Source organism: Harpia harpyja, chromosome 3 (assembly GCF_026419915.1).
Source record: "Harpia harpyja isolate bHarHar1 chromosome 3, bHarHar1 primary haplotype, whole genome shotgun sequence".
NCBI classification, from domain to species: domain Eukaryota; kingdom Metazoa; phylum Chordata; class Aves; order Accipitriformes; family Accipitridae; genus Harpia; species Harpia harpyja.
The window spans coordinates 42090581-42115302 of NC_068942.1; the positions used below are offsets into that span (position 1 = coordinate 42090581).

General features: G+C 40.2%; 1 protein-coding gene and 1 long non-coding RNA gene across 7 annotated transcripts in view; one reads left to right on the top strand and one right to left on the bottom strand.

Moving 5' to 3' along the window:
* Positions 1–17905, bottom strand: part of TTBK2 (tau tubulin kinase 2) — a 112041-nt gene extending 94136 nt beyond the window's left edge. For 4 of the 6 annotated variants that reach the window (XR_008234439.1, XM_052782224.1, XM_052782222.1 and 1 more), the window contains exon 1: positions 17214–17905. The gene's annotated coding sequence lies outside the window, so the exon portion shown is untranslated. The remainder of the gene's footprint in view (positions 1–17213) is intronic. The other 2 variants (XM_052782225.1, XM_052782223.1) reach the window with 1 other exon arrangement.
* A 27-nt stretch (positions 17906–17932) lies between these two features.
* Positions 17933–24440, top strand: LOC128139606 (uncharacterized). The gene is made up of 3 exons (XR_008234440.1): positions 17933–18660; positions 22630–22723; positions 23849–24440. It is a non-coding gene; the product is annotated as an uncharacterized LOC128139606 (long non-coding RNA).
* Positions 24441–24722: the final 282 nt, after the last annotated feature.

The following is a 24722-nucleotide window of genomic DNA, read 5'->3' on the forward strand; positions in this document are numbered from 1 at the left end:
AAAAATAGTTGAACGTATGAGTGCAAAAGCATTTCATGTAACTTGGCTTGCACAAAAAAAAAAAAAAAGGGGGGGGGGGAATTGTGGGAGATTTCATGGAAAATGGGGGACATTTCTTTGAGCCTGATTATTTAGAGTTAGCATAAGTAGGCCGCAGTTAGCATGAGTGGGCCGGAGTACGTGACAGCTGCAGTATGAATGGACTTTGAACCACCAGAAAAACAACGGACATGAGGAACTTGGACAGTGGAGCAATTAATAAACAAGGTAACAGAACTGCAGAGGCAAGAAGGAGCTGCAAGAGCTTTAACGCAATTAAGAAAGCTGTCATTTTGGCTTACAGCATTTAGCTGCAGGATGGGGACTTAGGAGTTGGTTTGTATCTTTGTTAAAAATCGGGGTTTCTTTTATTCTTATGTATTTTATTAGGTATAATGTTGCTTTTACCGTGTTTAATTAATTGTGCTCATAGATCTTGTAGGTTACCTTGGCCAACATAACAGGTCAAGATTCTCTGTGCATTGCAACCACATCACAAAACCCATGAACCAGTAGACAGAATGGCTATGACTCGTGCAGCGCGCCTGGCCAGCGAGCGTATGCGTCATAGGCTCCTCATATTGCAACCGAGGCAGATTTTGGCACCCGCTGGCCACGTGTGCTTAAATCCGTTCCTCTGCAAATGTATAAATACCGGGATTTTCTGAAGAGCATCGGGCTGGTGTACGGTAAGGCCATCGTTGCCTCCATGGGGACGCCCATGTAAAGCTGGCACCTATCGATTGCTGGGCTGAGTTTGCGGTGCAAGACGGCATGCAATGTTGCAGAATAGAGCTGCTATTGATTTTCTATTGCTAGCACATGGTCATGGTTGTGAAGATTTAGATGGAATGTGTTGTATGAATTTATCTGATCACTCTGAATTGGTCCATAAAAGCTATACAAATGATGAAGGACCAAGTTCAAAAACTGCAGGTTAGTGATGGTTAGACAGGCTGTTTACCCATTGGGGAATTATGGGATGGATAAGAGATCTGTTAAAAATGTTGGGAATTGCTTTGTTAGTATTGGTAGTCTTGTTATTAATTATCCCTTGTATACTCAGTTGTTTAGGAAGGATGGTACAGAATGCAATGGCTAAAGTCTGGATTGTTCAAAAACAAAAAGAGGGATTTGTGGGATACTTGGAAAGTAATGGGCACACAGTGAACAATCCAGACTCAATAGAATTGATCAATTTGTGAGCCAAGGACGTTTTGTAGGCAGCAGACTTCAAGGACGCTTTGCTTGTGGACACATATTTAGCTAACGGTAGTAAGAGCATTCCAGATGCCTTTAGAAGGCCTTGAACAGAATAAACAAGACGACAAAAAAAGAAAGATGCCAATTAGAAGAACACAGGTGCGCATTCCACGATAAAGGGAACTTGGCAAAGAACCTCAATTCCACAGCTTATCTTGACCAATTAGACTGAGACAAGTTTCGCATGTTTTAGTTAATACAACCAATTATGCCTTATGTTTATGCGCGTGTACAGTGTTGTTATAACCAATCACTAGGTGTAACTAGGCGCGTGGACAGCTCATGCTAACCAATCTCTAATTTGCTTATGCGTGAACAGTAACTAGAATGAACATATAAACTGAGCTATCTTGGCAATAAAGTGGCATCTGCTTGATCATATTGATTGTGTGCAGTGTCCGTGACTTCCGCGTCAACAGGAAAAGGTTCAGCAAATGGAACAAGATAATCAGAGATACAGACTAATTTCCACAGGAAGTAATGAATGACAATTTTTTTGAGAGATGATGGGAAGTAGAGAGGGGTATTTGGCAGAGGTCTACAAAATCATTAGGGGCATGGAAAGGTTGGCTAGGATTCAACTACTCACAATTTCATTCAATAAAGGAACTAAAACACATCAAAAGAGGTCAGCAGAGGCAGACTCAGAACAAACATGAGAAAGGAGTTCTTCATGAATGAGTAGCTAACCTGTGCAACTTCTTGCCAATGGATACTGTGAATGATAAAGGTTTACCATGGTTCAAGAGGACACTGGACAACTACATAGAAAAGAAAATTATTATGGGTTACTAAAAATACGTATTAAGCATATTCAGCTCTGGAAGTCCCTTAATAGAAAATGCAAACGTACTAGAGGAATGTATCATGTATATTTTCTCTGCTCTTGTACTTTCCCTTAGGCATCCACTTATGACCACTGTTGAATACAGATCTTTAGTCTGCTGCAGAGTTTTACATTCAAACATTATGTTTGGGAAGACGGAGAGAAGACAGAGAAATTCTGCTCCCTGTAACACCATAAATTCAAATGATCTGAACTTATGGGCTGTGATTTGAATTAAATTCTTGTGCATAATCTTTTGTCAGTTACTTAAAAGAAGCTCCAACCCTAAAACTGCTGACTAACTAACTGTTGTGGGAATGATGACAGAAAGGAAACCATTTCAACTCAAGTAAACTCTTTTTTCTGGCACTTCTGTGAGGTGGTTATTTAAAAAAAGAAAAATAAAAAATTATAAACCTTTGTATGCAAGAAATACTCAAGATCTCCAAGTACAATTTGTTCCATTATTTCAACTGCTATTTTCCACGTGCTGTCCCTTCCATTTTATGCTGGGTTTAGTCTCTAGTCTCAGTGTCTCTATTTGTAATACTCTTCCCATTAGTTGGCATATCTCCTATTCCCTCCAGCACCAGGCTTCTCATTCAAATGCAGATTTTCACATACACATTAAAAACTAACAGTAATCACTAATATTGTAAGCTTGAATTCTACCTCTAATAAAGGTGCGCCAAGCCACTCCGCGAACAGCAATGAAATTATGTTGATTTAATAGCTTGCAGCTATAGTACAGGCCTGCTACTTTCAATGATCTTCCATATTCGCTCATCTTTTTTCACTTATGATTGAAACGGAATACTCCTCTTTAAATTTAGTATCATTACACAGAGCAAGTTTGTGATGCTGTCAACCAGTAAAATTAGAAACATACTCCTCAGCTGAAGCATTAAAATCTATTACAATATGTATTTTTTAAAATACAGAATAATAACCCTTTAAAAAATGAGTTTCCATGTATCTTTTACAAAATGTTAGCTTACATAAAGATGAAAGGAAACATGGCTTGGAGCAGTCAACAGTGTAGTGTGGGATTTGAAGCCATTTTAACTATAGCAGAGATCAAACTATTCATAGGCTATTAAATACAGCTTAGTTTTGGCGACAATTCATTAACGTTCATTATGTTTTAATGGTTATGACCACATTTATATTCTTACATAAACATCAAACAGTTTCTTATAATATTGCTGTGCCATGTGCTGTACCACGACATGTGGTAATGATGTAAAGTTTTAAATTATACCTACTGCTACAGAAAAAAAGTTAGACTATTCATAGAATATGCTATTACAGTAAAAGACTTTCAAACATTAAAGTGTACAGTGTTATCAAAACCACTTAACATCATATAATCATACTCAAATGATATCACAGCTAAGTACTGCTGCTTGAATTACACAACAGCTCTTTCAATTAATAAAAAAAAAACAAACCAGAATCAGTTTAGAAAGTACTTTTTCAATTTTTTCCTATTTATGTTGCACTTGCAATTTACGCCACATGACAGAGAGGTTCTGATACAAATTTTGGCAGTAGACGTAGTTTTTTAAAACTTTTCTAAAACTGGAGATTCATTTCACAAAACAGACTGATATTACTAAGAATCCATAGAAGCACATCATTTTTTGCTAATTCTATTCTACCAACAGAACTGTAGAAAAATATCCTCCTTTCTTATTAACCTCAGAGCAGCCTGCCACAGCATCTCACCCATTCATTCTCTGAATAAGCTGAAGTTTGCTCTTCTCAAGTCTAACGTTTCTAATCTGCTTCTCACTTTCCTCACTTCCCTTTGGTCTTAACCCACTGTCTCACAGTCACAGCAGCCAAGGCTGCCATCAGCCTTCACATGTGTGACCAGTTCTTCTTTAATCCTGAGTAACAGGTCCAGTAGTGCACTTCCCCTAGTAAATTCATCCAGCACATCAAAAACTTGTCCTTAACACTCCAAACTATACAATGAACTGGACTAACAAACATAAAATACTAACCCTTTCAGAAAACTTTAGTTTTAAGCTAGCTCAGTTCCCTGATCTAAATCACTAAGTGGCAACAAAAACCCTTCTACCAGGAGAGAGTGTGAATGGGTAGAATTGCTTTCAAGGCGGCAGTGCTAGTTTAAGTTACCTACATGTACATGTAAAGTAAAGTATAGCTCGTATTAGCTTAGCTGGACCTTACTGTCAATAATTTATTTTTCTCCTCTCCGGTCTAGCTAGAAGCCTTGCTTTATGCAATGCACTCTAATAAATTTTTTGTCCCAGCGACAGAAGTTATGCTCAAATACTGCTAATTCAATCATTTAGAACCATCTTAACAACAAAAAAAACCTTGTGGAATCCGCAAAAGAATTTTAATTCAAAACTACACTAAAAACATACAAGCTTAGTCCTCTGTTAAATTATAATCACATCACAGTAAGTCTTTTTTTTTTTTTTTTTTTGAATGCTTCACCTACTTCTCACCCACCCAATGATTTTTCTCAATAGGTCTAGACACTCCTCAGTCAATAGGGAGTCTTATGCATGCACAGAACTGAGCTAGTAGAACTTTAAAGCATGACGTGATTCAATAGTGGTGATCATGGGCGGATGAGCATCCAGAGCTGTAAGGATCATGGATGACTTCCACACATTGGTCAGGTGGAAACAGCAAATCTGTCTTATCCATGAGCTCATACATTACTTAGAATTTTTCCATTATTTTATCCTACAGATACCAAAGAAGTCATGCCAAGCACATCCATGCCAACCCTAAAAAGAAAATTCCATTACCTCTGCTGTTATCATGTTACCATGCCACTTTGTTACACAACTTCAATATGATAAAAAACATACTATAGCTGATTGATCAAAGACACTGGTTAGACAAGGGATGAGTTTTCTTCCCTGTATCTGCCTTCAGAAAAGACTTGGAAATGCCTCTAATCATTACACTCAAATAATTCTATAGCTTGGATACAGAGAACCAACACATTAATACACATCTCCTAACCTCAAGGCTATCTTTCTCTTAATAAAGCTGGTGCAGGCATCCAGGGTCAGATTTTTAACAACAAAAATTCACAGAATGCACTTGAACTCACTGACAGTCAGGTACAGCAATGCTACAGTTCAAATACAAAGAAAACTTTCATTTAAAAATTGGTTGTTACCTCTGGCAGCAGCAAAACATGACTGATTTTTATAAAGGTGACACAACTAAAATTTTAGGCTGCTACAGGTCTGAGCATCAAGAGAAGCAAGGGTATAAACAGCCACAACAACTGTAATTTTCATGTCTACTTTAGGTTACTTCAGGGATCTTTCAATAATGTGTTTAACTTAGGAAAAAAAAACATTTAAAAAAAAAAATTCTCTCTCACGAACAGCCACAAACAATTTCTGTAAAACAACTGGAAAGACGTATGACTGTCCTTCCACAAATAAGATACAATGTAAAACTGATGAAAAAGGGGACAAGAATTCCTAAAATTCTGTTGCCACTTGATATGATATTCACACCTCTTAAATTCTTTTCATTTTTCTAAATGGTTTTGGTTGGATATTCCTCAACATAATTTCATAAGGAATCTCTGAATTTTAGCTAAATTCTAATCTTTGCTACCTTTCCCACAGGAAACACATTAGAGAGGCAAATGCTGATTACATGCAATACCATGCAGGCTTTTTTGTTCAATTCTTACCCCCGGATTAAGACTTTTTATTTTCCTAATTACATTCAGCACATATACACCTATTTTTGGTCTGGCACTACCTGCATACAAGAACGAACGAGACAAAGGTTTCTACATCGTTTGCTAGAGAAGCGATCACACACTTTTGCTGACATAGAACTTCCTCCCCGAAGAGGACTAGGCTTTTACCACATTATTAAATATTTAAAACTCTACAAGACCCTACAGCGTAGGGGAAAAAAAACAGGGTATAAGTATGCTTTTTAATCCATTTGTTGGTCATTATCAGTTGTCAAGTCTGACAATAGGACAACCTGTCCCTGGAAAGCTTGTTGAGCTGAGGTAGCTGGTAATGGGAACGACAAGAGAAGAGGTTCGAGTCTCAGGTGCATTTTCAGAAGTTTTACTTAAGTGTTGAGGGCTGCAGTATTGAAGTGTAAAAAATGTTTTTAATTTGCTTCAATCCAGTAGCTTTGCTTCAGTCCGATAGCTAGTAATAAGAGTTCAATAACTACTAAGAATTTTTCAGTAACAATTTTAAAGCTGAGAAATCAAAAAAGGATGCGAGAGGCTTACATCTTACTTTTAAGGAGAAAAAAAAAAAGCACCTACAGATAGAGCAATAGTCATACTCTCAAAAAAGGAAAGTTCAATCAACTAACTAGAGATTACCTTTTTGTGTGTGTGAAATAAAATTGCCATGCAGATGGTGATACATAAGAAATGAAGCAAACTTATCAAAACATGCCACCAATTTAAAACAAAACAATTCATAGAAATTATCTTCCACCGCCATGTTCAGAGACTGTACAATCCAATTCACACACACAAAGCCTAAATAAATAAAAATAAACTAATCCTCTATTTTTTTGCCTTTTTTAATACCTCTGCAGAGGCCTCACTCAGGTTCCCTTACTTATTAATTCTGATTTTTTGCTCTAGCCTGCACAGCATTGCTTCGCACTGCACAGAATAGTGGTCATCTCAGGAAATTCAGGCTCTTGCCTGAGAGCCATGGAGCCCTCACAGCAGAAACACATCCAAACACCTCACCAGGAAAGGCCTGAGGAAGAGAAATTAGACGGGAAAAGGGGAGAAGGAGGAAGATGCCATATGTTCAAAACACCTTCTAGCACAGTTGCATTCCTTTGTCTTGCTTCTCTCCCAGTTCTTGTTATTACTTCCTCATAACTGCTAATGAGGCCACCAAAGCTCAGTAGCTTCTCCTCTGCATCAAGGCTTTGAGGTATATCTGCATCAAAGTAAGAATTAATGCAGGGAATCAGAAATGTAGTATTCTTTATAGTACTGGTATACTAACATACATTTTTTATATACATATGTACACACATACAAATCACACACATATGTGATTTTACATTATGTTTACATTATTTACATATATATTATGTGTACATTACATGTTCCCTATTATATATTTTATAAGAATACAGAACTTTGTAATTGTATGAATGAGGATTCATGTCTTTAACCATAACTACTCACATAAAATGGCAGCAAATTTGGCAATGTAGCTACACATAGATGCAAATTCATGTGCCCTAATGCTTACTGAATTGGGTAAGGTATTTGTAAAAGTGAATTACTAAGATAAGGGGGTTTATGTTTAATAATACTTAAAAATGGTGCTATAACTAATCTTTAAAGTACGTAAGAAAGAAAAGAGTGGTATGGGGAAGAAGACAGAACGTAGGAATTAGCGGGACATGGAGGAAAAAATGAAACTAATATCTGTAATAAGCTGGAAGTTGTTTATAGATGTTAGTGTTATTTTCCAGGTTCATCTTTGGAGGCTGTTTTATAGGGTCCTCTTAAGGCCAGAGCTGAGAAGACAAAGCAGGTGTTTTGTGCAAATTGTTAAGCTACAGGCAGATTAATGTTTTTGCCCTTTATACGCTGTCTGAAAGTTCACTGTGATGCACAGTGATTGCTTAAGTTTCACTTTATAGTGAAACTTCACAGAAGTGCATTGGAAAAGTTTGTATCTGTTGCTCGAGGATGGTATAGATACATTTGGTGTAATTTGGATGACAAGGAATCTGCTTCCAATGATGAGTTTAGCATGACTGGGCCTGTTAAAAAGCCAGGAGCTGTGGTTCTGGGAAAACTTCTTTCACAGGAGAGTTTTCTTCCGGTATAGGTAGCAATTGCATCAAGATTTCCTGTGCAAGTCCCAGGATATAATGATGTCCTGGTTAAACCACGACAAATGATATGTGAAAAGGAGATGCTACCACGAAGGCAGTGGCAGCCTTCTTTTTGTAACTCCTCCTCTACTCACCTGGTGCCTGGGTGGCTCTCAAAGAGGGGCACTCTCTCTGTCCCGCTCTCCAGATCAGGGCGCCAAGGCTGGCAAGCGCCGGCGGGCAGCGCCCGGGCCGGGTCAGCACCCTGGCCAGCTCCGAGAGGCCGGCGGCGCCCCGCGGCCTGGCTCCCGCCCTGCGCCCCGGCCGGGCGGCGGCGGGACGGTGGGGACAGCGGGGACGGCGGCGGAGGGGGCGGACGGCGGCGGGGGGGGAGCGTCCCCGGTAGGGCAAGGAAGGAAGGATCAGTCACTCGGCAGGGTCGGGGAGACGTATCACGATGATGATGATGCATCTTGTATTCCCACGATAAGTACTAGTCAGATGCTACCAAGTTAGACAGGCTGAGAAGAACGCATTTTGAGTAACTTTTATTTTAATAGAAATTTTCAAGGAGACTTCTGGTTTATCGTTGCAGATTCTGACAGATTCCTGAAACGTAGAAAACTCCAGAAGACAGTTACTGTTAATGTTCGGAAAGGATAAATAAAATTCCTTTGGTAACTGTGGGTCATCAGCTTTATATCAATTCCAGGCAAAAGAGAGGACTTGAGTGTTAAAGAATGAAAGGAAGACAATAGAATTACTGCCATTCTGCTAAGTTCCCCTTCTTGTCAAACTCACTTTTTGCAACGACATTACAAGTTTGGCCTATAAAGATAATAATTGTTATGGCACTTATACTTCTTTAAGACATCAAAGTTTGTACCACACAGCACAGTCTGTTTTGAAAAAATTAAAATGGCAGAAAATCAATAGATCACACATTAAATAATAGGTCCCAAAATACAACTGTAAGCTAACTGAACTAATATTTCTCTAATTAGTCCCATAAGAATCAATTCCTGACTTTATACGGAAACATTTTTTACTAGAAAAAAAATGATAAAGTTTGTAGTTGATACTGAGATCAGGAAGTGGTATAGAACAAACTGCATCAACTGTTTAATGGACTGCAATCAAACTACGCATGTTCCAACTCGGATAAAAGAACACATTATACATCAAGGAGCAAAGAATAAATGGAGACATCACCTCACACAATACAAATAATCAGTCACTTTTGATAAATGCATCTGCTGCAGTGTTAAGGCTATGACAACTACAGATGAGTAGGCAAATAAACACTAAGGGAGATCGTAATACCTCCCTACCTGCTCGCTATAGGATTGCTGCTGGAATATTGTATCCAGTTCTGGTGTTCACATTTCAATAATTTTTTTTTTTTTTAAACAAAAAGATGCATAAAACCAAATTATTAAAATACTGGAGAATATGTATTGAGTGTCAAAATTATGAAGCTCAATTCCTTCAGATTACCTAATAAAAATTACTTTAGTCTAAGAAATTACAAGTGGTCTTCATTCTGACATACAAAATCATACGAGTAAAAGGTTGAACCTTTAGATTACTTACAAACATAAGAAGATCTCCAAGGCCTTTAATTTTAGTCAATAAAGATATGCTACCTTTAGAATACTTCATGAATTATTTCAGTGGATTCCTCATTACTGACAATTCTTAAAAGACAACGGAATGATTTTCTAAGTTATATGCTCTTATTCAACTACTGTTAGCACACATAATTCAGAGAAGTCTTAGGGAAGCTGATGTTATGCACGAAGTTAACCTCAATAACCACTACAGTTCCCTTGGTCTTAAAGCAGTCAGGCTGAGATAAGTGATGAGTTTTTTATCTTTGAAAATTAACTATATATTTCATTATGAAAATATAATTACCCCAGGCAAATTTAGTATGCTGAGACTGTCCTAAGTCCACAAAAGTACTTTTAGACAGTCCAGAGATCAGCTGAAAAAATAAAGCATGGCAGAATGACAAGGCATAAGAATCAGTCAGTTTATGTATTACAAACATGGGGATCAAGAGACTTTCAAAAGTTATATGAATTTCTTACACATCAGAAGAGCTAACAGTGCGAGCTCAGATTTTAACTATCTGCCAAACAAACACAAAACTATTCCTAAGAACACAACAGCAAAGTTTCCCAAAAACCATTACAGCCTTTCATTTCATCATTACTTAAATAATAAAAAATATTACACATTGGTATCACACCTTCTAAGAAATATTACCTGTGTGTAAATAAAGATATTCAATACCAAATCTCTCAGAATTAAAGATCGGGCTTTAAAAATAATCCTGGTTGTATTGTTGACCTAACCTGCCATATTTGTATATTTTGAATGTTTAAACACTTGATCTATACAAATAAAACATCTAAAACTACAAGGTTTACTTCAGATTGACTGAGTGCAGATTTAATTTTGTAGATATGGAAACAGTAACACATAACACGATAATGGCAAAAGTGTAATAACCCTAAGAGAATAACAGTATTCTATAGGTTCTTGAATTTACTTATAAGAAATATAATTCTATCAACACAAGTTATAAGTTTTTCCTTTTTTTTTAATACACCAACAGGTATTAAATTTGCTTTAAGGATATTCAATTCTAAACTGTGGTGAGATACTTCATTTTGAAATCATTATTTAAACAAAAATTAATTTCTACTCTGTAAGAGAACATGCTGGATATGCAATCATATGGCAAGCAGAGTTACGAGATTTCTACTGAGAAACAGGGAACATACAATGATATGGGTGAAATCTGTGTATACCTTTTTTTTTTTTATTAGTACTAGGAACTAGAATAGTAAATAATACAGGTAATAAATAAGACTATGGTTATTACTACTCTTAAGACCAAGATTGCAGCTTTTACTTCTTTCAGAGCAAGGAATATAAGAGCACATTATATGTCAACACCAAATATGAGCAATATTTACTGCAGGGCTACCCATATGGCAGGCCCTGGTCCTGATACAGGCTACAAATCAATTCTGTCCAAACCTCTACTCCAGAAAGAAAAAAATATTTCAGGGAGCCATCACAGGTTCTCACAATAGAATTGATGTATTACCTACCAATTCCAACAAGCCAGTACAGTTGCTCCCAGATTGCCGGGGGAAGTCAAGGGAAAATTGACTCATCAAGGAAAGGTGAGTCCAGTCTTTGGAGATACATACAGAAGCATGGCCACATGACCGAGGTATCCCAGGCTCAAAACTAAGGAAATACATAAGAACAATATGGACAACAGAGAGAAATGTCCACCCTGAATTTAGCATCTAGCCCAAATTTCCTTCTAATCAACAGAGAAGGGAGCGCAACATGGCCTCAAAGCAGCCTTTCAGATAAAATGTTGCTCTTTCTCTTGCTTCCTCCCTGAGCTGACAATAGGCAGAAAGACCTATCAGCTGAGGACCCAGGCTACAGTAATAGAAAGCATCTGGTTATGACTACTATCTCAGCTAGACATTCAGGGTGAAGTTGCACATAACAGCGTGACCTAGCAAGAGTTATAAACCTATCTCAGCAAAAAACCCAATATAAATGAGTCCCTTCTTACAATCATTCTCTGTCAAGTTAGTAAGTTGAATCAGCACAGCTCAGAGATCAATGGGCACCAGAAAAGGCACAGGCAGAGGACATCATCTTCCACTTAGAAACAGCAGCCAGCTGTTAGACTGGTTCAACAATAATGTTCAATTTCATCTGCAGGAGCTAACAAGTGAAAAATATGATTATATGTATGTACATCTATAAATAAATGACAACCAGCACCAGACAGTCAATAATGGAGCTTCTTTCCTGCGTGCATCTGCTTTACTGTGGGAGGCTGATGGCTTGTTCCTCAGCTTCAGCATCAATTTCTTAGTTCTTGCCTAGTCAAGACAAGAACTGACTGGGTTAGCTAGCACATTTCTCCCACAAGACCAATAAATACTTTCTTCACACTGATGTATCTTGTGATTCTTTCATGATTTTTCTCCATCCAGATGAATTGCTCAACAGGTTTCCCCACTGGAAACACCATCTTGCTCAAAACTGTTAAACTATAATTTCACCCAAATCATCATGATTATCACAATATTCTCTAGAGCTTGACAAAACAGCAGATAAACTTTATACAGAAAAGGAATCGTGATCCAATATCAATTCTCCTCCTTCCGCTCTCAGAGTACGACAAGCCAATTTGTTCTAGGCTGACTTGACTTAGGGAATTATACTTTGGTTTTATAGACTACTGGAAATGGAAAATCAGAAGTGTCACATATGAAGGCAGGGCATTCAATGAAACTTGAGCAGCACAGTCATTCCTCATCTAATACAATTTCAATCAGTTGATAATGCCTGTTCTGGATCTATTTAACCCGGGACGCTGACAAATGGAAAGACAGGAAAATAATTAATTATTTCAAGACAGTAAATAACATATATTAATTATTTAAAACAAAATAACATACAAATAAGTTCCAAAAAGTCACGTTTGATGCTGAAAAGAAGCATGCTCTATTTATAGCTCACCCTCCCCTTTTTTTAAATACTTGAACACTGTGAAGCTAAACAGACATATTTAATTTGCTCAGAAGCCGTACTGCTTGCCAAGAGTGGCATTTGAAGCATTACTACAGCAGTAAACTTAACAGCTGCAACAAGACACATCCTGCTGATACACCACACAACAAAGCAATATAAGTCTTACTACATTGTTGAGGAACATTGTATCAAGTTAAGTGTTCCTAAAACCCTCACAAAATGCTAATACCCTGCACAATAAAAGCAACATTATCTGAGAATTATCTGGGAATTGATAGACAGCAGAATGAACCCCCTCTTTCAGAATTAATAAGCAGTTTCTAACTGAAAGGGTGCAAACTCTAAAAGGCATGATCTTTCCTAACTGTGGATTAGTCCAGTGGAATGAGTCCATTAACACAGGATACAATTTTCATGTAACTTCAGTTGTGAGAGAAACGCATCAAAAACATAATAAAATTATTTCCATTTAAACAGACCAGGAGGACACCAACCTTGATCATTACAGTTTTTCCCCATGTTATCTCCAGATAGTAATTTGTCCTTGCAACAAGTAACAAATCCCTTTGCAACATCTAGATATAAAAATTGGCCTCATATTAAAAAGACCTCACAACTTTTACAAGCTCTCAAAGCAAGTCCAGCATATTTTATCCTTCCTTTATACATCAGACAGCTTTGTATTGGAAAAAAATTACTTTCCTCTGTATTGAAAAAATTACTTTCCTCATCAATACCATCGGTGAGCTGGTTAACTTCATCCATGAAAACCCAGCCAGCCTTCAACTCTTCCAACTACTCAGAAGCTTCTCCTGCACTCAAATGCAAAGCTAAGCAACATACATTTCTCCGAAAGGATGAATTATCGGATGGAGTCCCTCATCAGTGCAAATAACCTAATTCTCAATAATTGATTAATCTCTTCAGAGACAAAGCAACAGCATGAAGTAGCATTTGACCGATGCTTTTCATCACAGATTTGTTCTCAACCATGCAGTACAAGAACTACAGAAAAACATGCCTGAACATAACAATGAACACATTTTTGAATTCTAAACAAGATACAGTTTTGTTAAAAATGCTAAAGACTTCTTCAGTCTCCCAGTTTACCCTCCTTTTCCTCCCTCTTCTCAAATTCAATCTTTCCCTTCTCCCCCAAAAATTCCTCAAGGTTTTCAAAGATTTGTCTCCATTAATTGAAAAACAAGTTTGAAGACTAAGTTACTGAAAGTTATGACTTGCACAACATCTCAAAAATGGGAAAAAGATACTCAACCAGGTCAAGAGGTGAAGCATCAAAAGGTCAGATTTTATTGTTTGCATTTTCCATTACTTAGGTTTCAAGATTAGTGACCTATAAGCTAATATGGAGCAAAATAAACTATAAATTTAAACTGCCAGGAATGGCACCTCAATTTCATAAGCAGCTTAAAAAAAAAAATCCAAGTTACCAGATTTCCCCAAAAGCACACTACTTAACATCTAGCACTGAATGGGGGGAAAAAAAAAAAAAAAAAGAAGAAAGAATCCAACTCTAAAATTTAAAATTTTGTTTAATACAATAAAGCTGTAAAGGATAAGTAAAAGATTGGATGATATTTTCAAAGTAATTTTGAAAGAACATAAGAGATACAGTTACTGAAAGCCACATTATATAGTATTCCATATTTCCAACAAAGAGAGGGAAGTTAACTTTTATTTTACCACTGTGTGACACAGAATACAGTACAACCATTAAAGCACTCTATTAGCGCATGGAAAGCAGAAAAATTGAACTGCTCCATTTAGTTGTACTCTCTCATCCAACTGAAATAATTTTTATTTCCTCTTCTTAAAGTTAATGCATTTAATTCCCATTTCAGTAGCCTAGATACTAAACTGTTAAACAAAAGAAAAACAAATAAAAGATTAACCATTTGAACAAGTTTCTTTCATCCCAATCACGGACAAGAAATCAATTTGATACTAAGCAATTTTTAAACACAACATGATCTGTAGCTCTTGGATTCCTTAATGTACACCTCACATTTAACCAATTTTGCATGTTTTAATTCTTGCCCATCTATACTTTAATATTTGGCCCATCAGACTGATCTGCTAGATCCATGGCACAACACACACTGCCTTGTGAGATCAATCAAACAAAGCTCAGGTTTCTCTGCTGTGAGGAGAGAGTGCTTTAACAGAACGAGGGAGGAAGGACAGTGGCTGGTCCATGTACAACAACGTATCCCTGTGAGACCACTACGAATCCTGGTGTCTTGTACTGAAAAGGCAGCTGTTTCTCCTCCCCTCTAGCCAAACACAAAGGCTTTGTGTAGTGCTTTCCCAGAGCAAGAGAAAGAGACAACGCAACACACAGGAATACACAGAAACTGTCAATCTCCTGTTGTAGAGTATCAATTCATTCCCACTAGATAAACAAGTCTTAGCTAACACAAAAAACACAGTAGTGTATTAATATACCATATAGTGCAATTTCACACACTAATCAAATGTTTAACCTTCTGTACAGATATATCTAGAACTGGTAGAAGCTGACTGTTTAGAAATCAGCTTTGAACAGTGAAAACTCCACTCATCTCTCTCTTTTGTCATACTCGGAAATCTTTCTTGATTTAATCAGTCATATTGGAAAAACCTCTCTGGACTTTGTGATGTTAGAGGTAACAGAGCCTGCAGCACGCAGCAGTAGTACAGTGACTACACTAAACTTAACCAACATCACGATATTCCAGCTGCTCAATTTGCTCTTCTCATTCTAACCACATCATTTGCAAAATCGGAAGTTTAAAAAGATGCTGAACTTCAAGAGCATAGTGGTACATCAGAAATACATCAGAGAAGAACAAAGGATTTGTCAGAGATAGTTGATTCCATCTTCACAATTCTTAAACTATATCTTGATGCACTATTTTAAAAATAACTTTTGACCAGTTAATATACATACTACTGTAGTCAAAGTTTCTTATATATAATTTTTTTGACAAGCCAAACAGATGTTAACAAGCATACTTCTGGTTTAACAAGTTAAGAAAGTTTTAATACTTTGTTAAATGTAATTCACACTGTAAAACAAAGGAAATCACCATCAATAAAGTATTCTGTGCAATTTAACACAGAATAAAAATGTTGGATATCTTTGTACCATGAGTTCACATCCTTTAGACCCAAAAAACCCCTTCCAAAATCAAACAAGAGCAGCAAAATAAGCTCTAATCTTTTGTTTCTCAGATACAAGAGCTAAAATTAACTAACATACCTACAAGCATTGCATGTGTTCAACAGAGGCATGGCATTAACTACACAGAACATATAAAAATTCTACTTGTTTTTTCCAGAATCACAACATGGAAACTAATCACTCACTTTAAGGCTAATGCAATTTTTAAATAAATAGAGTATGTTTTATTTAGGGGTCTCAACCTTCCCGTCAATATAGCTTACTAATTCTGAACATTTAAGCTGAAATTCAACTGGTTCTGCACATACAGTCTAACTAAGAAAGTCATTACAACCTATTTTATAACTCATTTTCTATAGTCCTTTCCAGCTTAATTATAAATATGGTAGAAGGTTCTCAAAAGGCTGTGCTATAGTCAGGAGTTTTTGCTTTGTGTCCATTTCCCGCTCCCCCCCCCCCCGATAATACATTAATATTATTAATATTTGCAAATCCATCCCCGTTCACACCAGCAGTTGTTCCCAGCTGCTCTGACTCACACCAGAGGTTAGGAACCTCGTACTGATCTTTGTCCTCTCAGTGCTTTTGCTCTAGAGTGACAACAGAAGTACAAGGATGCAGTTGCAGCTCCAGAGATCATCTGTAGACTTAGGAACAAGGTATTTCCCCGATACCTTTTTTTTAAAGCTAAAAGTGCATACAATAATGTTTTTTTAATTTCTTCCATATGCAGTTTATATGTTTACTATTATCACCGTAGTTGAGTGCATCTGCGGCCTAGCCAGGCATATCTGTATTCATATATTGATGCAACTGCTGTTAATGGCTCCAGCACTTAAAGTGCTAGACGACAGACAGACTGATCCCCCATCCAGCCTTGCCCACGTACCCATCCGTTAACACGCATGCCACAACCAAGAACTGGAAATACAGATGCAGCTATTTTAAAACAGGGACGTTTCGCCATCAGAACACGTAGATATCTACCGTTCGCCTTCTTGCAGCAAGTGGGAGGGACAAAAAAAAAGAAAAATCTCGTGCCTATAAATTTGAATTCTCCGTAGAGGCCGGGGCGGCGATGACTGCTGCTGGAGCCCGCCAGACCTGCCGACCTTAACTCCACCGAAAGGATCGCCTCGTCCTGCCCGCGCACCACCACCACCCCGCTGCAAGAAGCCCTCCTCGGGGTGGGCCGTGCCCGCCCCGGAGCTCCCGCGCCTGGCAAACTCCCTCTCTCCCGCGGGGAGAGAATCCGCGACGCGGCACCCACGCAGCAACCGCTGCGGCCGGGCCAGCGGCGGGGGTTCGGCCGGCGGAGCCCCGAGGGCCGCGCCCGCGCTGAGGCGACCGCAGCACCACCACCACCCACCCCCCCCCCCGGGACACCTCCGCCCGGCTGCCGGGGCCCGCGCCGGCGGGCGCGCAGGGGTAACGGTAACGGCGACGGCCACCGCGCAGCGCACCGCCGCGTCTCCTCACCTGGAACGGGGCCGAGGCGGCGGCGACGACGGCTCCTCAGGGCGGCGCGCGGCACGGCGAGTCCCCGCGGAGCCCGGCGACCCCGGCCGGCGCGGGGGATGGTCTGCGGGGCGGGGGGGGGGGGGGGGAGGAAGGCTAGAGCGGCGCCCCCCGGCCCAGCCTCCGGCCCAGCCTCCGCCCCATGGCGTGCGGCGCGGTCTCTATGGCGACTGCAGTGCCGGGACGGCGCCGGCCCGCCCGCGGGGAGGGATAACGGCTGCGCGCAGCGCGGAGGAGCGCTCAGGGGGTTACGGAGGGCCCCGCGGCCCTCCCCAAAGAGGTTAACCCCCTCGCGGCCGCCGCCATCCCTGCGGCAGTCCCGGCCGGAGCCCGGGCGCGCTCGCCCGCGCCGCCTCCCCCGCTCTCGCCCTTCCTCATCAGCGCGGCGCCACCGACACCGCTGTCCTCCAGGGCGCCGCCCGCATCTCTCTTTCTGGAGCGGTGATTGGGCAGCCGCCGAGATTGCTCCCGGGCGATTGGTTGTCAGCGTGCTCAATCAGGCTGCCGGAGGCGGGCGCACCTGGAAACGGCGCTGTGTGCGGGGTAGGTTGAGAGCCGGCGAGTCCCGCTGCCAGCCACCGCCGCCCCCACGCAGCCTCGGGGCCGAGGTGCGTGCTGGGCGCTGTAGTCCCCCGCCGAGCTGGCGGCCGGCCGGGCGGCCAGGGCCGCCCCGAGCCGTTTCCCGCCGAGGCTCTGAGGGGACGGCGAGCAGCGCCCGTGACGGGGATCGAGGCTGGCGTTCGCCGCCGCAGGGCCGCTCCCCGCTGCAGCGCCCGCCCCGGTCCGGGGGGGGAGCTTGCGTCCTCGCTGCGGTACCGGCCTCCGCCTTAGCAGCCCGGGCTCGGCCGTCCCCGGGCCCTCATCGGCGAGGCTGCCCGCATCTGGAGGGGGGTGCCCGGGGCCTGCGTGGGCCCAGGCCGCTGCCCTGCACCCGCCGTGCCGCGGTGGGGCGAGAGCGCTGAGGAAAGAGGGGTCCGGGCGGGGGAGGAGCGTGACCGTGCGGGGGGAGGCCGGCCCCTCGCATCGCCTCAGGGAGTTCTGTCCCCTGCGGGGGCAAACGCCGCCCTAACGACACCGCAGGGCTGTCTCCCGTGGGCTCCACGCAGTGGCACTAGGGAGCGGTTGATGTATCCCGCGCATAGGCCGGTACGCCCTTCGAAGAGGCTTCAGCCCCTCACAGGTGACTTGTTACTGCAGGCGAGACTCTCCGGCCTCGTGAGGCAACGGAGCGGGCGCTCTTCGGTGGGTGCCGGCGTGCCGTCATCGCCCAACAGCCGACAGGACGCGTTTGTAGGCCGCGGTGTCAACCCAGAGGCTGGATCCGTCTGGCAGACGGGCAGCTAGGAGAGACCTGTTCTGTGGGAAGGGGGAAGGACAGATTTGCTCCGCTCGCAGCAGCTTGCGTGAAGTGAGTAAACACACTGCACTCTTCCTCTCGTGTGAAGTTTCCTCAAAAAAAAAAAAAGCTTTTATTTCCCTACTGCCAGACAGATAAGATGATGATAGCGTGCATAATTTAAGCCCTTTCTTCATTTGTCACACGGAGATCATAGTCAGAGTAAGGTTAGAAAACAGTATCTCCTACTGCTGCTTTGTGAGTGGGAAGATCTTAGTGCTTGTAGTTTACAAATGAGTTACCCAGCAGTGGGAACTGTGAACCTAGCCACAAGTGAGCCCAAACAGTTGTGATTTGCTCAGTGTCAGCTTCAGCCAGACGCTTCTTCATTCATAGAGTGAACTACCTCAAGCAGTGGGCCACCAGTCCTAGTGGTGTGGATAAGTACTGGTGATAAGTGTATATCCTCTATATATAGAGTGTGCGTGAGTATAATGTGTCCTAGCTAACAATTAAAGCAGTTAATAATTAAGCTGATATTATGAAGAAATGCTCATTTTGCGAATGGAAATGAACCAACCTCGATTGAAATAGGTGGGGAGGGTTGCTTTTTTCTTTCTTTTTTTTTCAGCAGTACATCTTTTCCCCAATTGCAAAATGGAGTTACGAGTTTTGCTTACCTTTGATACGCATTTACAATTTCTCAGATGGAAAATATTCTACTGGAGCTACATATTCTTCCAAACCTGTCTTAAAGGGATTGCAGAGGTGACAATTATTCTAGGATAGGCTTGCTTCTTATACCTACTCTTCTTATGCACTAAACAAATAATTTTTTCACATTTCCTCAAAAGTAGACAGTACTTTTCCTCCCAAACTATAATTGAGGGTAGATGAATGCCCTGACCACCTCTTACTTTAAGTAATGCCAACAAAACTTGCTGTGTGCTTGGTGTAATGGGGAGCTCACGAATATGAATCCATCTGTGAAGAGTACTTTATTGTTCCCCAAATACTTGATGTATTGCCTGAGGTGTACAATTCTTCAGGAAAATTTTCTGATTCGATTAAAGAGAATGGAAAGGCCTTAACAAACTTGTTTATCTGGTTTGTCTGTTTACCTGTTTATCATTGCTAATCCAAGGGGCATAGTTTCTCTCATCACTTTGTAACTTCACAAGTTAATTCATTATCTAATAGAACCACTTTGTCATGCACAATATCATGGAAATCACATCATGAGTGCATGTCTTCTTAGCATACTGTAAGTCAGCATGCGCACTGCAAGCTTTAAAAGACCAAATAGCCTTTCCCTTCGTCATCAGTTAGTTTTAAAGTTATAGTGATCTGTTACAGTGATTTGTTAGCTTTCAAATTACCATGGACTCTTCATAAGTAGACAAAACCTGAATGGTTCAAATAAAAGTCAAGCGGGGAAAAAAATAAACTAAAACTGAGTCTTCTCAAAAGGAAAATCTGTTTCCACTGAAGTGCAGGAGGTCTTTACAGAAAAGATCTAATCTTTTTTAATTCACTGCTCCAAAAATAGACCAAGAGGTTCTTCAAGGCTTTCTGTTCTACTATTTTTGGTTCAAAAATGATGGTAAATATAACAGATACCAGCATTTACTCTGTCAGTGCAAACTTGCAGAATGTCTTCACCACAAAAAAAAAAACACCAAAAAACCCCAACACATTAAAATCCCTATGTAAATATGGAATCAAGCTACTCTAGCTTTTTTGCGGTAGTATAGGTAGTTAAGCTTAGAGGCATAGTGTTGATTGGGCCTGGAAAAAGTTACTCTGAGCCAAAAACTGTCCTATGCCCTTTATTCAGGTTTTACATTGTTAGTTCTAATTAGCTATCTCAATGTAAAAATGTGCCCCTTTTTGCACTGTAACTATAACCTTGTTCTTATCTTTTAACCAATTGTTGCTGTATCTGGCTTTGCGTGGTAATTATCTGGTATTCCATAACATCCCATTAACAACAGTTTTGGATGCAGGGGGAGTAAAAGGAGGATTAACTATAAAAAGTGCCTCTAAATAGCATCTGTTCTTGCTACTGTTAGAGGCAAACTAGAGGGCCAGGTGGATAACTGGTCTGACCCTGTAGGGTATTTCGCATGTTCTGATGTACCTATATTTTTTGTATGGGAGTTTATCATGCAGCCTTTGAATCAATATATCAAACATGTATGTGTGAAGAGCCACCTCTGAATCTGCATGGAATGATAATGAGTATCCTAGGTCCTCATATAAAACCAGAAAACTCTTGCAAGCATATTCAAGTGCGGTAGCCCATCACAGATAAACATCTAACTCCAATGTGGCTATGAATTAATCTAGTCATTTTAGTTTACTACTACTTATGTAGAAAGAAAAGGGGAAAGAAGAGGAGCTTCTAAATCCAGTCTGTTGCAGATCTCTGAGTCTATTCCTACTATGAATATTCTCTGGAAGGTGAATACTTGTATGTACATTTTACTTGTCTGTGCATGCTAAATATTTCTTCTTTATTACATCGCTTTCATTATTCCTGAGACACACACGGAAATTAAGGCGACATTTTTATAATAAATTATACCAAAAAATGTTACTTTAATAAATTATTAAAATCACAGGAAGGGGAAGGTCATTATTTGCATCAACAAAGGTTCAGATCTTGCCAAGAGGTGAATTTCACCTTGGGATGGAGAGGAACAAGTACTGGAAACAATTGTCTGCTGGTTTAACTTTTCTGAACTCAGAATGATTATATCAGCAGAAACTTTATTCTGTTACTTCCAAAATAGAGGGGAAATGAAGTTACTTAGCAAAGTTAGTCAACAGCTGTAAACCACTGCAAATGGACACCTCTGCGTTTGTTCTGAAGATTTTTAAATATCTCAGGTGGTGCAAAGTAAATCAGTAAAGCAGACTGTCTTGTCTTGGTTCAATCCTAAATGTCTAACTTGGCTGTAGATGGCAAGGAGATAAGACTCCTGCAGACCAGAACTCTGAAGTTGGACAGCAGGAGGATTACTGTCAGAAATTACTCCAAATTCCAAAGGCTTACCTGACCAAAATTTATTATAATCAAGTAGTTGCTATGGAAAGCTGTGAACAAAAAAAAAGATGAAAATTTAGTTGTGCTGGTATGTGCATGGCATATGCATGGCAATACAATTTGCTGACAAGTTTGTGTGAAAAATAATTCCCAGTCCTGTAAATATGTTCTTACGTGTCTAGTATAGTGTCCTGGTTTCAGCTGGGATAGAGTTAACTGTCTTCCTAGTAGCTGGTACAGTGCTATGTTTTGAGTTCAGTATGCGAAGAATGTTGATAACACTGATGTCTTCAGTTGTTGCTCAGTAGTGTTTAGACTAATGTCAAGGATTTTTTCAGCTTCTCATGCCCAGCCAGCGAGAAAGCTGGAGGGGCACAAGAAGTTGGCACAGGACACAGCCAGGGCAGCTGACCCAAACTGGCCAACGGGGTATTCCATACCATGGGACATCCCATCTAGTATAGGAACCGGGAAGTGGGGGCGGGGAATCGCCGCTCGGGGGACTGGCTGGGTGTCGGTCGGCGGGTGGTGAGCAATTGCACTGCGCATCATTTGTACATTCCAATCCTTTCATTATTTCTGTTGTCATTTTATTAGTGTTATCATTATCATTATTAGTTTCTTCTTTTCTGTTCTATTAAACCATTCTTATCTCAACCCACGGGTTTTGCTTCTTTTCCCGATTTTCTCCCCCATCCCACTGGGTGGGGGGGGAGTGAGTGAGCGGCTGCGTGGTGTTTAGTTGCTGGCTGGGGTTAAACCACAACATATAGCTTCAATATTTAATAATAAGTATTAAGTCAGCTAATGAGGCAATAAATTGAACTGGGCTGAATTTTAAAAATACTGAAACAAGCCTGTAAAGACCAGAGTGACAGAAAACTGTTTCTGGACACAGCTCTAGCTTCTATGATTTTTTTTATTTAAGAAAGAATAGAGAATGAGAATATACCCACATATAAACTCCTAATATCTTTCTTTCTTGTTTGCAGAACTAGATCAGAACTTCCAGGATTGTCTATAGATGGAACACAACTTTCTAGTACTTCTGCTTTCTTAAGCTTCATAATGGATAATCATGGAAAAGTAAGTTTGCTTTCCTGGAAATCTTCTTTGTTGTGGGATAAGGGAGATGTGAGAATTTTCATCAGTGGTTTTTGTCTGAAAGGAAGGATCTAATGTCTCTTCAAGGAATCTTCAAAAATTAAAAATGACACCTATACACAAACATATGCATATTTCTGCTGATGGAGAAGGGTGACATGATTAACAACTTGCAAGACCTTCTGAACTCTGCTGTTATTTTCTTCAGATAAATGTGTATGGGAATAGATGATTCATCCTGTGAAGTACAGACTCCTTGGTTTCAAATACTTTCATTGGAACTGCTTTGCCTAGACATCAGGGTGTTGGGGTTATTTATTTATTTCTGTGTGAGTCAGAAGTTCTGAATAATGTTTCTGCTTAGTTGACCACAGAAGTAGGAGACAAAGCTCCAGAAAATTTTTTGGAGAGTCAGAAATCAAATGATTGTCAGAAAAGAGAAGAGAGAAAAAAAAGAAAAAATAAAAGGGGAGGGATAGATAGCAAGATGCACAGACTTCATAAGCATTCATTTGCAAGACATGGAAGATTCATAGGTTTGGTTAGTCAGTAAATGAACATCCACCAAATCCTAGAATTTGTTGAAAATTGTAAGTAAAAATGAATATATAAATGGAGGTGAAAAAAATGCTGTCACTGAAGAGCAGAAAGGTAAACACGTTTTATAAGTTCACATTTCAGGCAAAAGTCAATGAGCAAAAGAAGTATTGACCAAAGATGGGATAGCATTTACAAAGTTTTGTGGATGTTTAAACAGGTGTCCAGTCATAGCAAATGAAAAATCACAGACCTTGAGACATCTAGTTTAGCCCTTTGTCCAAGGAAGGACCAACTGTCCCTACAACATTCCTGGCCAGTATTTGTCAACCTCTTCTAAAAGTACTCTGTTGATGGAAACCAAGCTTTTTCATGGGCTGTTTCACTATTCTCACTAAAAGAAAGATTTCACCCATTATTTCTCCTCCTATCACCAAAGGAATTTATTTCCTTCCTCTGTGCAACTACCTTAAAATTAATTGAATGCTATTTTCACCTCTCACCATCAGTCTTCTCTACACTAGGAAAACTGAGTTCCTTCAGTCTTTTTTCATAGATCGCAATTTCTAGACACAGAGTGTCAATAAGCATGAAGTCATCACTGAAGGGACAGAGGAATCTTGGATCTTTTTCAGAAGACCTCTAAGGGCACTGTGTCTAGGTGCTGGTTTTTATCTATTTGACAACTTCATAAACTTTGTGAGTATCTTTTTCTTTTTTCTTCTTTTTTTTTTTTTTTTGGTAACTCTTGTCTTTCTGAAAGTATCTCAGATTCCCTACAAGATGTCCTGAGTAATATTGTTCAGTTCAAATGGTATGTAGAGAGTGAAAAAACAGCATCAACATCAGGTTTATAATAAGGTGAGAACAGGGAGACTTCCTAATTAGTGTAGGAGATCTCTTCGAGGAGAATTGTAAGAGTGTATGTCTGACTACTTTGCTAGGCGAAGAAGGGTCAATTGGCAGTATAGTGCACCAAAGTATTGATGCTATGGGATACGGAATAGAAGAAGGAAATTTTACTGTATTATGTAATGGGAATTTTGTTGGGAGCCCTCATAATATGTGTATAATTCCATTCTGCAAAAAGCTTCCTGATGACTGCCTTGTGATGATACAATCCATAGTGAATAAGGTATGAAGCTGAAGAGCAAGACTGTTGCATGGTCTAATTATGAATAAGGTTGTAAAAATGGATTCTAGTCTTCAGAAAAAAGTTACAGCCAAGATGGAAGTTTTAGGTTACCAACCAATTTAAAATATGTGTTCACTTTCCAGCTTTACTATAGACTGCTTGTCTGATTTTAAGATGAATACACTATTTCTGTGCCTTAGTTTTCCACTTGTAATGACTCACCATGAGTCAGGAGTGGATGACTCAGAGGTTGTGGACAGTACAGCTCCTATGGATTGAAATCAGAGCTCGCTTGATAGGTACCTGCAT